Raw genomic sequence first — 14,055 nt, forward strand, 5'->3', positions numbered from 1 at the left:
AGTACACAGAGATTTTCTTCCATTCCTTCAATCTACAGTAGTAATAAAATATGTAGCTAAAAATTCCACAGAATGGGAACCTACTTAGTGGTTATGGCAGCAATGCATATTTCAGGAAATAATATATGGCTATGGTACTTAAAATTTTCATGTTATTTTGGAAATAGGACATTTAAATATATCTTAGAAATATAATAAAAATTATTATGGGTATATAAACTTTTACCATACTGATTACAAAAATAAATTAGATGATATTTCATGTAATTATAATGTAAGATTGTTTAATAAGACAGTCTTACTATTTCTTAAAAATATAGTTTTAAAAAGTAATCAGTTAGCATGGGATTCTTGGCTATCACCAAATCTTCATTTGCTAATTGTTATTTTTGCAAATTATCTTTTAATATCATATATGATCAAACATAACGAACATCATTTCCCAAATTATACCTTAAAAAAGAGATGTTTATCTTATATGGATGTCATTATAGATCTCTTATAATGGAACATTCATGAAAGAACTTTAATTTGATCAAAAAAGTATTTTGGGAAAAAGACATATTTGCCTGAAATTACATCAATCAATGTTAGTTTGGATGCATGGACAAATTACCTGATAATTTGTTAAAAGGCAGACAAAAGAATTTAAGACAGATTTAATTATTCCTAAGTGTATGGCATCACAATCTGAAGTGTTTGCAGTTAAAAAGTAGCAAAAGTTGTGAGGAAGAACACTGTTTTTTGATAACATATTTTGGGAAAATGAAGGAATCACCATACAGTTGTTTACACTTATACGGTAGGATCATATGACATTTTATTTTGTAGCTCACTATAAGCTAGCATTAAGCATATATACGTATATACTTTACATGAGCTTGTAAAGGACTATACTTATGTTCACACATGCAATTATATATGTAGATATATGACTATATTTATGTGTATGTATATATATTGTCATTACATTCTTTTCTACATTATAGAAAAGAATGCTTAGTTTTTATGATATGAATTTATTAGTATGAATTATTATTTTAATTAATAATACAATTATTAATTTTATTAATATGAATTTATTTCTCCTTAATCAATTTGATAAATTGATTTAAGTTTTATAATTGTAATTTTGTCCATAATTATAGCAATTTTTGTTTTTTGTCTGGATGCAAGCATTACTCAAACCATTTGTTCCTTTCCCACAGAATGTTCCTTTAACATAAAAAGAGAGAATTAGACTAAGTTACATAATTTCCATATAAGGTTCCAGTGCATGTCCATTTCACATTTTAAGAAACTGAGTCAAAATGAAATTAGAAGTGGGGAAGTTAAGACCTCAACGTAGAATAGATGCTGTACATATAATTATGTGAACAGGTCCACTTCGATGCCTAAAATAGGTCTTGATATGTTACACATTTAAAGTAATTTGCCAGTAAAACTTCACTTAAGCATATATATTCCTTGATGTTATATCTTTAAAAGTAGTTAGGAAAACTAGCATGACCTGGGAGACCAGGTTTGTGATTTTGAGCCATGCTGCGGGGTTTCCTCAAACTGGGAAGGGGTTGATTTTTATTTGTGATTAGACGACATCATATGAACCGCAAATCAGCAGAGGGTGGAAGCAAATCCTTGTGTGACTACCTGGCAAAGCTTTCACTGCAATTCCAGGAGTGGGGTGAGTTAGGAAACCTCTGATCTCATCAGCGTGGGGTTCAACTCGAGAGACAAGATGGCAATTTTTAAGAGTATTTTGAAGGATGAAAGGCAATATCTTACCCTAAAAGTTAAGTCAGTGGCTCATGTCACCTAGGAAAGAGAGAAGAAACCAAATGTATTTGTTCTTTAAAGCTTTAACATGCTCATTTTCTCAGAGTACCTTATGTTTTTCCTTCATGTTCTCCACTTTATCCCCCCCGTGCCTGATATCCCCAAGTATCAGGCACATGTTACTTAATAAATGTTTGTTGAGTGAATAAATGACTGTGCAAACCTCTCAAATCTATCTTCAGTCTGCACCCTAAATTCAATTTCTCCGTTGCTCATAGGTTATTATGCAAAAAATATGCAAATACTTTAATAATAAATTGTAATGTTTTCTCTATTGAACACATATCTTTTGTTTTCCTATGTATATTTTAAAACTAATATTATTTTTATTTTTATTAAGGTAAAATATCTCATAGTGTTCAAAAAAAGGGTGTTCAAATTCTTAAAAACTAGCACAGATTTCCTCTTAAGTCCCAGTTTCAATCCCCACAGGAAAACATTTGACTCTTTTAGTGGATTTTTATTGTAATACTTACATGTGTATTTCTAAATGGTTTGCTTATCCTACTATTTCTTTATTTAGCAATTTCACACATTGTTTATTGACTATGTTATAATAGTTGAGAATTTAATTGTCTTGCACATACATATACCATCTTTCCCTATGCCCACCCTCCATATGCAGCTATGTTGTAGTTTATGGTTACTCTCTCGTCAGTGTTAACCATTATTCTGATTATATTCACATTTGAACGAAGTGCTATATTATTATTGTTTCTTTTCTCATAATCTTTTGTTTTTCCTGGAGTTATTAATATCATTTTTTCAATTTGTTTAGTATACTTTGTACCTACTGTAAATTTTTCATAAATGCTCCCAAATGATCTTTCAAACTGAAACAATCAGAATAGTCTAACTGCGGGACTTCTCTGATTGTCCAGTTGTTAAGACCCCATGCTTCCACTGCAGGGGGCATGGTTTCATCCATGGTCTGGGAACTAAGATCCCACATGCCGCGCAGCACAGCCAAAAAAAAAAAAAGAATAGTCTAACTGCTTTAACAAACAACTCCTAAAAATCTCAGTGGCTTATCTCAGTGTAAGTTTATTTCTTGCTCGTATCACAGCCCAACGTGTGGCAGTTAGGGTTTCTATGCCACAAAATCATTCAGAGCCACAAATATCTTTCATCTCAGAACTTTAATGTCTTCTAGTGCCTCAGAGCTCTTCACTTAGTCTTTGTGTCTGGATGCTAATAAGGAAAGAAGGAAAGCATGGAGGATGTCATAGGTCATTTTATGGGAATGGCCTGGAAGTGGTGTATGTCACTGCTGTGCACACACCATTTGTTGGAACTCAGTTACATGCCTTCTTACTGGCAAAGGGCTAAGGATTGAAAGCCAGTGGGGTGCACAGGAAAAAGAGAATGTGGAATCGGATGAGCACTTCCAGTCTCCACTACACGGACGTTATCAAAGATTTTTCAAATGTACATGTACATTAAGTAATTACTTTCTTTTTCTTTTTTTTTTTTTTCTGAAGACTTTCCCTCTGCAATCCAGCCTTCTGCTTCTCTCTAGTCCTGTTGTTCTGGAGAATTCACTTCACTGTCTCCTGTGTTGGACCTTCATTTCCTGAGTTCCATCTCTTCCTCTTTCTTGATTTATAAGCTTGTTTGGGGGACCTTTCCTTAGAAACAGTAAAGGAAATGCATTTTTGAATCCTTATATGTCTAAAAATATCTTTAATCACACTTGGTTGACATTTTGTATGGGTACACAATTCTCATTTCAAAATAATTTCATTTATAAATTGTGAAGGCATTTAAAGAATCTTCTGGTTGCATTGCTCTTTTTTTTGGTTTATTTTTTTATTTATTTTTATTTTTGCCACTGTCACCTTTTTTTTTATTATTGGAGTATAGTTGCTTTACAATATTGTGTTAGTTTATACTGTACAGCAAAGTGAATCAGCTATACGTATACATATATCCCCTCTTTTCTGGATTTCCTTTTCATTTAGGTCACCACAGAGCATTGAGTAGAGTTCCCTGTGCTATACAGTAGGTTCTCATTAGTTATCTATTGTATACATAGCATCAAGATATAATGAAATTTTTCTTCTTTTCCTTTGTATGTGATCTGCTTTATGTTTCTGGAAGATGTCTTTTGCTCTTTATTCCTGGGCTTCTATTATTTCAGAATGATATGTCTTGGTGTGTTTAATTATTTAATTAAAGAATTTATTTTCCTGGACATTTCATCTTATGACCCATCTTTCAAATTTGTAAAATTTTGAGTATATTTTCAATTTCGAGAGGTTTTTTTTTTTTTACTGTTTTTTTTTTTTTTTTTTTTTAAAGTATTGGAAATTGAGCAAGTCTGTGGATAACAGATTTGGGGAGTACCTAATGGCAAAGGGAGCTATTTCTAGTTCATTTTGTGGTCCAGAGTTTTAGGCAACAATTTTTTTTTAATTTTTATTTATTTATTTATTTATTTATTTATTTATGGCTGTGTTGGGTCTTCGTTTCTGTGCGAGGGCTTTCTCTAGTTGTGGCAAGCGGGGGCCACTCTTCATCACGGTGCGCAGGCCTCTCACTATCGCGGCCTCTCTTGTTGCGGAGCACAGGCTCCAGACGCGCAGGCTCAGTAATTGTGGCTCACGGGCCTAGTCGCTCCGCGGCATGTGGGATCTTCCCAGCCCAGGGCTCGAACCCGTGTCCGCCGCATTGGCAGGCAGACTCTCAACCACTGCGCCACCAGGGAAGCCCTTTTTTACTGTCTTGAAGGTACATTTCTTTTTAATTCATTTTCTATAGGAGCGGAGTAAAAATGCATGTGTTCAGTTCATCTTGCTAAACCACAATTTACTCTAGTTTACTTTCTCCAGAAAATAAACCTCCAGTCTCCTGGAGGCTGGGTTGAGCAGATGGAGGGACTTATGGTTGGTTGATTGCACAACAGTGGGAAAGGGAACATTGGGTCCAAGCATCCTGAATACAGACGTCTAACCAAACCCCTGTGTTCACCCCACCAGCTGGCCTCCTTCTCTGGTGGTATTTCCGCCTCCTAGGCGTGAGCCTCCCAGGTTACACAGGGAATTAATGCTTCTCATCCATCAGCCCTCCTACAGGCATGCAGTGTCCAACTCATCCTCTTCCAGATCAGTTACCCAGCCTCCATCTGACGTAGGTTTTTCCAAATCATCCAATGCAGTTTATTTTGTTTCTTGATTTGTCTTCTCCCTTTTATTTGTCTTTATGGTTTCATAACATATAAAAATGTATTTATTCTTGTGTCAGAGTTTGGGGAAGGGGAGATGAAACACATGTGATCAATTTACCATTTTTAACTAGAAGTCACCCATGTACATTTATATATCCGTTTACCTCAGTGCTGTGTTTATTCAGTGATAAAACTATTGACAGAAATTACGTCTATCAAATTTGTGCTATGTAAACTCCAGGTGCAGAAAGACATTTATTTTTTATTACAACACAGGATGCTGTCACCTTGTTTTCATGGTTTTCCAGGGTCTTTTATTCTGCTTTATCTCTGGTCAAAGTGGCCAAGAATCATTTTGCTCATATTCTCCCACTGCCGTCTCCTCCTTGGAACCCTCTGCCCACAGGGAAGGAAAAGTTCCACCCTCTCCAGCAGCTGAATAACATCACCATGTAACACCCGCAGGTGACTCCAGGAGAGTTGTCCCTGCAAGAGTTAACCTTACGAGGCAGCTGACACACTTACTTATCCGGGGAAGGGAAGGGTGACAAAGAGAGCAGGCGATAAACGTGTGTGTTAGACTTTATCCCAACAGGAACTTTGTCCATAAACAGAAGGGAGGCAGCACGGTGTCCTGACCACTGTGAGCTCTGCCTTCCAGACCAGCAGACCTGAGTTCTACATTCATGGACCTTTGTGATTCTTGGCACATTGCTGGGACTTCCTCAACCTCACTTTCTTCATTCTTAAAAATGGGGACAATAAAAAAATAATAGACGCCTTGCCCCTTTCAAAGCAATATTGTGAAAATCAAATGAGATGATCTATGGACAATGGCATTATAAAAGCTGTGGAGTATGGGAAATAATAGCTACTAGGATTAATGTAAGTGAACACATAAACTAGGTGAAGGATACACATTACCATTTTATATCGTGTACAGAGAATCATTTTAAATTAATGTGCTATAAAAAGAGGAATAGGACTTCCCTGGTGGCGCAGTGGTTGAGAGTCTGCCCGCCAATGCAGGGGACACGGGTTCGAGCCCTGGCCTGGGAAGATCCCACATGCCGTGGAGCAACTAGGCCCGTGAGCCACAATTACTGAGCCTGCGCGTCTGGAGCCTGTGCTCCGCAACAAGAGAGGCCGCGATAGTGAGAAGGCCCGCGCACCGCGATGAAGAGTGGCCCCCGCTTGCCACAACTAGAGAAAGCCCTCGCACAGAAACGAAGACCCAACACAGTCATAAATAAATAAATAAATAAATAAAGATTTGGAAGAGGAAGGAAGAAAAAAAAAAAAAAAAAGAGGAATAAAGTCAAAGTTGTTTATGTATTTCTTTTATCTCTCTCAGGCCCCATAGATACACACAGCAATAAAAATATTGCTGATGGTGCAAAATAGATTTACTATAAATGTATATTCCCAGCATATGTATTTTGAAAATCTACAACCCAAACCTCCAGTAATTTTTCACAGTAGATCAGAATAATTTTTATGAATCGGACCTTACTTTGGAGGAATGGAGTAGATAAGTGCTACCAAAATAATAAGTATAGCCAACATATATACTTTACTGTGCCAGGTGCTGTTCTATGCACTTTGCTGATATGAACTCATTTACTCACAATAACCCTATGAAGAAAGACATATTATTATCCCCATTTTCAAGATAAGAACATTGAGGCACAGAAAATAGAACTTCTCCCATATTTTCCTAGTAGAATAGACAGATTCCTGTGAAACCAAATGTTTTCTCCAACACTCCTCTTCTCCACTGCTTTGCTATTGTTTGTTTATTTGCATTTGGTTTTGGTTTTAGGTTCTTCTTTTCACACCCCTCCCACAGCACTTCTCCAGGAGATGACCCATAGCTGATGTCAGTGCCTCTCAGATTGTCTCTAAGGCACCTTGTCAGAACTGGGTCAAACAATTAACATTTTAGCAGTCACTTCATCGTTTACCAACATGAATGCAAGCAACATATTTGGAACTTTTTGATTCTCTTCACAGTGGAAAAAATCAGTTGCTATTATATGCCTTCAACCTTGGATTCTTACTGTTACCATCAGTCTGTACATCAGGGATGTCAGAGTCTGTCTGAAATGTGACCTCAAGAGAGCCAGCCAGGACCTTGATTGTGGACAGATGAATCCAAAGTGTCTAGAACAGGGTCGGCCACATAGTAGGTACTTAATAAAGATTTGTTCACTGAATGTATGTGCTCCTGATTTCTTCTGATCTCATAGACATGACCCCTATTTACTAACCTTCGTATCTCTGAAATGACTTTAGGAGGCAAAGATTAGGGCGGTGCATACTGATTAATGTATTCATATTAACAGATCCTAACTTTTAAAACACGGGTTTCCTTCTAAGCCCTTTTACTTCCGGAAGCCTTTGTTTGCTCTCCACTAGCAGTTCCTTGCTTTCTCTCTAGTTAATGAGACATCTCCCGGGAGGAGAGAAATGCAATGCATTGGAAGCAGTTCTCCCAGTGCCCAGGGCTCTATGAAAAAGAGAAATCAAAGAAAACACGCAAAAATAAAGGACTAAAAATGAGCTGCCTGCTAGGGCTTGGAGCCCTGCAGTGAAGAGAAGTGAACCAGAAGCCGAGCGCCTTTGAGTCACCACCAAGATTAGCCTGAGGTGCGCTCCGCACGTCCGCGTTAGGACCGGGAGACACGCCTTCTTCTCACACAAACCTTCCAGATCCCTGGTCTCCGCGGACTCAGGGGTGGTGCTACAAGTCCTGCCACTTGCAGTCGTGACTGGCAGGGGCTGGGAACCGGCCGGCGTTGGACCGATCCAGCGCCACAGGTTGGAAAAATAGGAGCTGTCCCCAGGACTGTCGCCCTGGAAGGCAGATCTCGGGTCGTTGCTGGTGTCGGACTCCAGGAGTCCAAAGGCTTGGGAAAGGGGCAGGAAACCTCTGAAACCTGACACCTCTTGCCGCCGAGGAAACTTCGCAGGCTGGTGAGTTTGGGGAAGCCGGGCTGTTATTGCTGGAATGTGTTCCCACCAATTCGGGGTTTGCTGGGCGGCTCGCCTGCGGAAAGGTAGTGAGACAGGGATGAGGAGCCGCGGGCTCGCGGCGAGGCAGCCGGGTCTGGAGCGTGGTTTTGGGTGTGAGCGCAGTAGGCGGGCGGCTTCCACCGAGATCCAGGTGCAGACATGACGGGTACGCGGACGTCATCAAAAAACTAGCTGGTTGTCTTTCTGTACTTTGGCCCTTGCCTATCCAACAGCTGGTTGGGATTACAGAAGAACCTAGCACAGCAATGTCAATTTCCTTCCATCTGTATCTCCAAAAAACCCCAAAAACAAACAAAAAAACAGAAACAATTCATCATCATAATGTGTTTAGAGTTTCATTGAAGGAGAAGTCATTTCGTGAGGCAAGCCAGGCAAGCGATAGGACATTTCTATGTCCGTCCGTAGGTGAAATAGCCTCAGAGAGAGACATCAAGAGTAATGTCTGTCTGCCAATTTTTTTTTTTTTTCCCCGTGTTCCTTCTGAATTGTGATCCGGGTGTTGCAGTCCTAGAGGGTGTGTGCATGTGTGTTTGTTCAACTGGTCACAATAAATTAGCTTCCAAGAGTTTTCCACTCAATACATTATCTCATTATCTGAAAACTACTAAAGCAGGTGAAATGTCCCTAAACAAAAGCTAGAGGCTGTGTTCCTAGGAAAAGGCTGAGTTTGGTCAAAGTCATCACGCTTGTAATATGGGTACTGCTTTTTATTTCAAGACCTAAAATGAAGAGTATATAAGATTCCGGTTGTGTATATGGCACATTACTAAATTAAGCCCAAGTTAATAACATGTGGTTTCAGAGTTCTTAGCAACAAAATTATTATTGAACGTAATAATAGCTATGAATTTTGATTTAGTCTGTTTCAAAGAAAAATGTGTACTGTTCTTAAAATTGAGTTACATTCACGGTAATAGTATAAATATATCTTTTTTATATGCATGGGTATAGAGTTCTAAACTTGGAAAGTTAACAGAAAAGTTAACTTCAGCATTATAGCCTCAGGAATTTAAGTTTATTGAATTTTTAAGCTACTATAAAGTCCAAATTGTAGTATGAAGTGAGAGCCATACTTGCCTTGTGCTGTTCCCCCTAAATACTTAATTTTCACAGTTTCCTATCATAATCCTCTACCCAGAGGGAATCAGTCCTTCTTGAAGGCAAGAAGGGATTCTCAGGAATGACCAAAACAAGGTAATCTTGGCAGATAGTTTAATATTAATGAGTCTTTTCTGCTTAAGAACCGACAATGGCCTCCCATAAAATGTTACCATCTTTGCTTTAGAAAGGAGAACAAAACATTGCAGATGAAACTGGATGGGCCTGTTCTCAAAGATGCCAAGAAGGAATAAAGGGAATCTGTCAAATGTAAGCAAACCACAACTCTCTCCTAGGCCGTTTCTGGAACAGGACTCTTTGACGACCTTACAGGGAGGGTAACCCTAATATAATTGATTTGCTCAGCTCCTTGGTGCACCATCTTATACTAAAATTATCTACTGGTTTCTGAATTGCTTTTCATTTATTTAGCTGTAATTCTGGAAAGGTGGAAGTCATCCAAAGCCCCAGGTGGTTCAGAACAGAAATCTGCTCTTTTCCCACCCTCAGCCTGGGACATTTCTGGTTAGTTTTTTTTTGGTCTTTCAGGTCAGGAGAGCATGAAACATAGACCAACTATTCACATAAAGCTCAGCTCGTAATTAATCCAGTTGCCTGAGTTGATTCATCGAGGTAGGTTAACCAACAGTTCAGCTCTTAAGCAAGTTTTTGCAGTGTTGAGAGACAGGAAAACAATTACAGTAAAAACAGGACAAACCAGGGGTTTCCCGTGAAGGGTATGCCACTTTCTGGAGCTGGCGGCTAAAAGGGAAAGATTTTTCACTCATTATTAGATGTAGTATGGAGCTGTTATTTATTATATAGTAGTAGGAAGTAGCAACACCACAAAGCATAATAAAAACCTATTGTAAACCCCATGAATGGAGTTCAGAGTATTACTTAATTTGTTTCACACCGTTTGCATTATTCATATTCTTTAAATATTAACCTTCTCTCATAGGCCCTCCTTAAATGAAGGAAACTTGTCTGGATTATCAGTAATGAGAATAAAATGCTGTTTAACACATAGCCAAAAAATCTTCAATAAGTTGTATTTTCTAACTAAACAACTGCTGAATGCAGTGAGGAAAAGAACTTAAGTTTCTTGTTCATTTATTCAACAAATATTTATTAATAGTGTCAAGCCCTATTCTGGGCTGTGTGTGGACAGAGGTGGACCAAATGGACCAAAATGCCTGACCCCAGAGAGCTTGCCTTTTACTTTAGAGAATAAACGAGATGAGCAAGTTGGATCCATGCTACATCAGAGATAAGCGCTAAGGAGAGAATATAAAGCAGAGGAAGCACACAGAAAGTGGCAGCGGCATGGCCCAGGGAGTGTTGAAATTTTAGATCAGGTGCCCAGGGAAAGTCTCACTGAGAAGGTGACATTTGAAGGTTGCTCTGAAGGAAGCCAGGCAGTGTACCTTGTGGTTACGGGGAGGAAGAGCTGTCTAGACTGAAGGAACAACAAGCAGAGGTTTGCCTGGCATCTTCCAGGAGCAGCAAAGAAGCCTGTCTGTATGTCTGGGGGTGGGGCGATAATGGGGCAGGTCACAGAAGGCTTTTGAAAGTGAACATGTTGGCTTTTGATTTTTATTCGGAGTGAAAGAAGAAGACTATCATTTAGATATTGTCTATTGAAAAGAAGAGTTTAGAGAGTAGAAAGCAGGGGCTGGAGAGGGGCACAAGGTGAGGCTGGAGAGAAGTGGGAAGTCATTGCAAAGGCTCGATAAGGTCTGAGAAGACTAAGAAGTCCACTCCATGACTTATTCATTGTAGAGATGGTTTGTACCGAGAAGAGGAACTAAGTGACCTTCAACCCCTCTTCCAAAACTGTGATCCTACAAACACAAGAAAGGGCACAATTTGTTTGGTATTTGATAGATATTCTAGATCACAAATTAAGAGATAATAGTGAAAGTTTAGTTAATACAGTTGTAAAAAATAATATCAAAGTAAAGTAAGTTGTAGCTGCCATACAAACCAAATGGCTAATATCCAGAAATGCAGGAACAACATTTTTGTAGTAGGTAAAAAGGACATCAAGACTCACTCACATAATCTGGGAGAAATTTTAGAGAAGGCAGATATAGATATCAAAAATTGGTGGGATTTAAATCAAACCTTTAAGAAGCCCATCATTAATCAAATTCTACTAGTGCTGAGTAGTATAGCTATGGGTATGGCATTCAGCCTCCTTAAGGCATGATTTTCTCCTGTGTAAAATAAAAGCAATAGATTGATTATTTTAATATCCCTGTTGTCTAGCTCTAGACCTGGGTAACCTACAACTCTTACTTCATATTTAGTTCCTTACCTTCCTTTTTTTCCTTGTTTCTTTCCTCTCTTTCATTTATGTACCTATTACCCATTTAGTTAGTTAGATAGTTAGATATTCAGAGTTATAGATGTTTTTATGTGTGAGTATCAATATTCATAGATATAGAGGTATATATGTGTAAGTATATACACACACATACACAGAGAAAAAGAGAAATACATAAACTCTATAAAAGAGGAAAAATTTCATTTTAAGAGGCTTAGGAAAAAAATACAAGATTTTATTTTAGTTTTCTTCCTGTAGCCCATAAATTTATTTTCAATTATAGTGAACTTGGGGTCAACCCAATCTGTTTTCTTGTTGCTCTCTTCTTAACTTTCTCAGAAAAATGAAACTGTGTGTTAAGTCTGACCTGAGGGATACACCAGAACAAAAATAATTAGAAAAAGCAGAATGGGTTTGTATGATATTTGTCCAATCCAACTTAGGCAAGGTCCTCAGAGCCTGAGAAGTTCTTTAAAAGAGTTACTCAGTTCTCATGGACTATTATTCAAAGTATACTGTTTTCATAAACAAAATGTACTGTTGATAAGTGTTTCTGGATATGTCAAAATGTTAAAAAATATAGAACGAAAGTAGAGTTTTCAAAGAGGGAACAAAAAACAAAGCATCTCTTAGAGCTTAAAAAAAGTAGAAACCTTTTCCAAGATCAAGAACTGCCTTATATTGACCCAAGGCACCTCCTTGGACTGACTTAGGCTTTGGATTTTCCAAAATTTTCTTCCAAATGCTGGGAAGCACAGGAGCAATGCACCTCATTTGCTAATTTCTTAATTTCTTGTGTGAACTAAAGATGAATACCACAAGTAAATATGTGGAAACTATTACTCCCAGTCTCTGCCCCTATCCCTCGCCGATTCAACCTTTGATCTTAATCATTCCAAGGCTGGCAATGCCAGTTATCAAAGGCTGCTTCTCAGGGTTTGGAAGTGAAAGCTTCTATTAGAAACAATAGAGAAAACAAACACTGCAAAACATATCTTAGGAAAAAGTCACTTTAGTGAAAATATCCTGGTATTAATAACTGAGGGGTAAAAACATACTGAAACAGGTTTAAATAAATAGGACATGATATGACAAAGATCTATTCTTTAATCTTAAGTTAGAAATGGGTTGCTAAGAAGATGTGGTATATAATATAAAATATATATATTATAAATGTATATATATATATACACACATACAATGGAATGCTACTCAGCCATAAAAAAGAATGAAATTTTGCCATTTGCAGCAACATGGATGGACTTGGAGGGCATTACGCTAAGTGAACTAAGTCAGAAAAAGGTAAATACTGTATGGTATCACTTATACATGGAATCTAAAAAGTACAACAAACTAGTGAATATAACAAAAAGAAGCAGACTCACAGATATAGAGAACAAACTAGTGGTTACCAGTGGGGGGGGGAGAGGCAAGATAGGGGGGGGCAGTGGAAGGTACAAACTATTAGGTGTAAGACAGGCTCAAGGATGTATTGCATAATACGGGGAGTATAGCCAATATTTTGTAATAACTGTAAATGGAAAGTAATCTTTAAAAATTGTATAAAAATTTAAAAATTAAAAAAAAAAAAAGAAACAGGATGCTAGTTGATGAAGACTACATGGTAGCAATAAAGTGTAATGAATAACTTTGGGTTTGCTTTTTTCTCAGGACCACACTAGGCCATCATCAGGTTCTAGTCATATTGAAATTGACCTATTTAATTTCCCCAGATCCCCCTTGTTAGGTGATAATTTTGCACTTAGCTACTAGAAAACCCAAGGAAACAAAAGAGGAATGTATAACTCATTAGTAGACTCCTGGATCTCTTCTTTATTTATTTATTTTGCGGGACATTTTTTTTTCAATTTTTATTAAAATATAGTTGATTTACAAAGTGCTGTTAGTTTCAGGTGTACAGCAAAGTGATATATATATATATATATATGTATACATAGATAGATAGATATTCTTTCTTAGACTCTTTTCCATTATAGGTTATTACAAGATATTGAGTATACCTGCCTGTGCTATACAGTAGGTCCTTGTTGGTTATATATATAGTAGTGTGTATTTTTTTTAAATTTAATTTAATTTATTTTTTTATACAGCAGGTTCTGATTAGTCATCAATTTTATACACATCAGTGTATACATGTCAATCCCAATCTCCCAATTCATCACACCACCACCCCCACCCGCCACTGCATTCCCCCCTTGGTGTCCATACATTTGTTCTCTACATCTGTGTCTCAATTTCTGCCCTGCAAACCGGTTCATCTGTACCATTTTTCTAGTTTCCACATATATGCGTTAATATGCGATATTTGTTTTTCTCTTTCTGACTTACTTCACTCTGTATGACATTCTCTAGATTCATCCATGTCTCTACAAATGACCCAATTTCGTTCCTTTTTATGGCTGAGTAATATTCCATTGTATATATGTACCACTTTTTCTTTATCCATTCGTCTGTCGGTGGGTATTTAGGTTGCTTCCATAACCGGGCTATTGTAAATAGTGCTGCATTGAATATTGGGGTGCATGTGTCTTTTTGAATTATGGTTTTCTCTGGGTATATGCCCAGTAGT

General features: G+C 37.7%; 1 protein-coding gene across 3 annotated transcripts in view; it reads left to right on the forward strand.

Annotated features, from left to right (window-relative positions):
* Window positions 1-14,055, forward strand: part of RAB27B (RAB27B, member RAS oncogene family) — a 166,120-nt gene that overhangs the window by 93,023 nt on the left and 59,042 nt on the right. The window contains exon 1 of one of the 3 annotated variants that reach the window (XM_036823748.1): window positions 7,701-7,978. The exons of 1 other annotated variant lie outside the window; for it this stretch is intronic. The gene's annotated coding sequence lies outside the window, so the exon portion shown is untranslated. Of the gene's footprint in view, window positions 1-7,700; window positions 7,979-14,055 lie in introns of those variants that run through there. One more of the 3 variants, XM_036823749.1, reaches the window with a different exon arrangement.

Source organism: Balaenoptera musculus, chromosome 14, assembly GCF_009873245.2.
Source record: "Balaenoptera musculus isolate JJ_BM4_2016_0621 chromosome 14, mBalMus1.pri.v3, whole genome shotgun sequence".
NCBI classification, from domain to species: domain Eukaryota; kingdom Metazoa; phylum Chordata; class Mammalia; order Artiodactyla; family Balaenopteridae; genus Balaenoptera; species Balaenoptera musculus.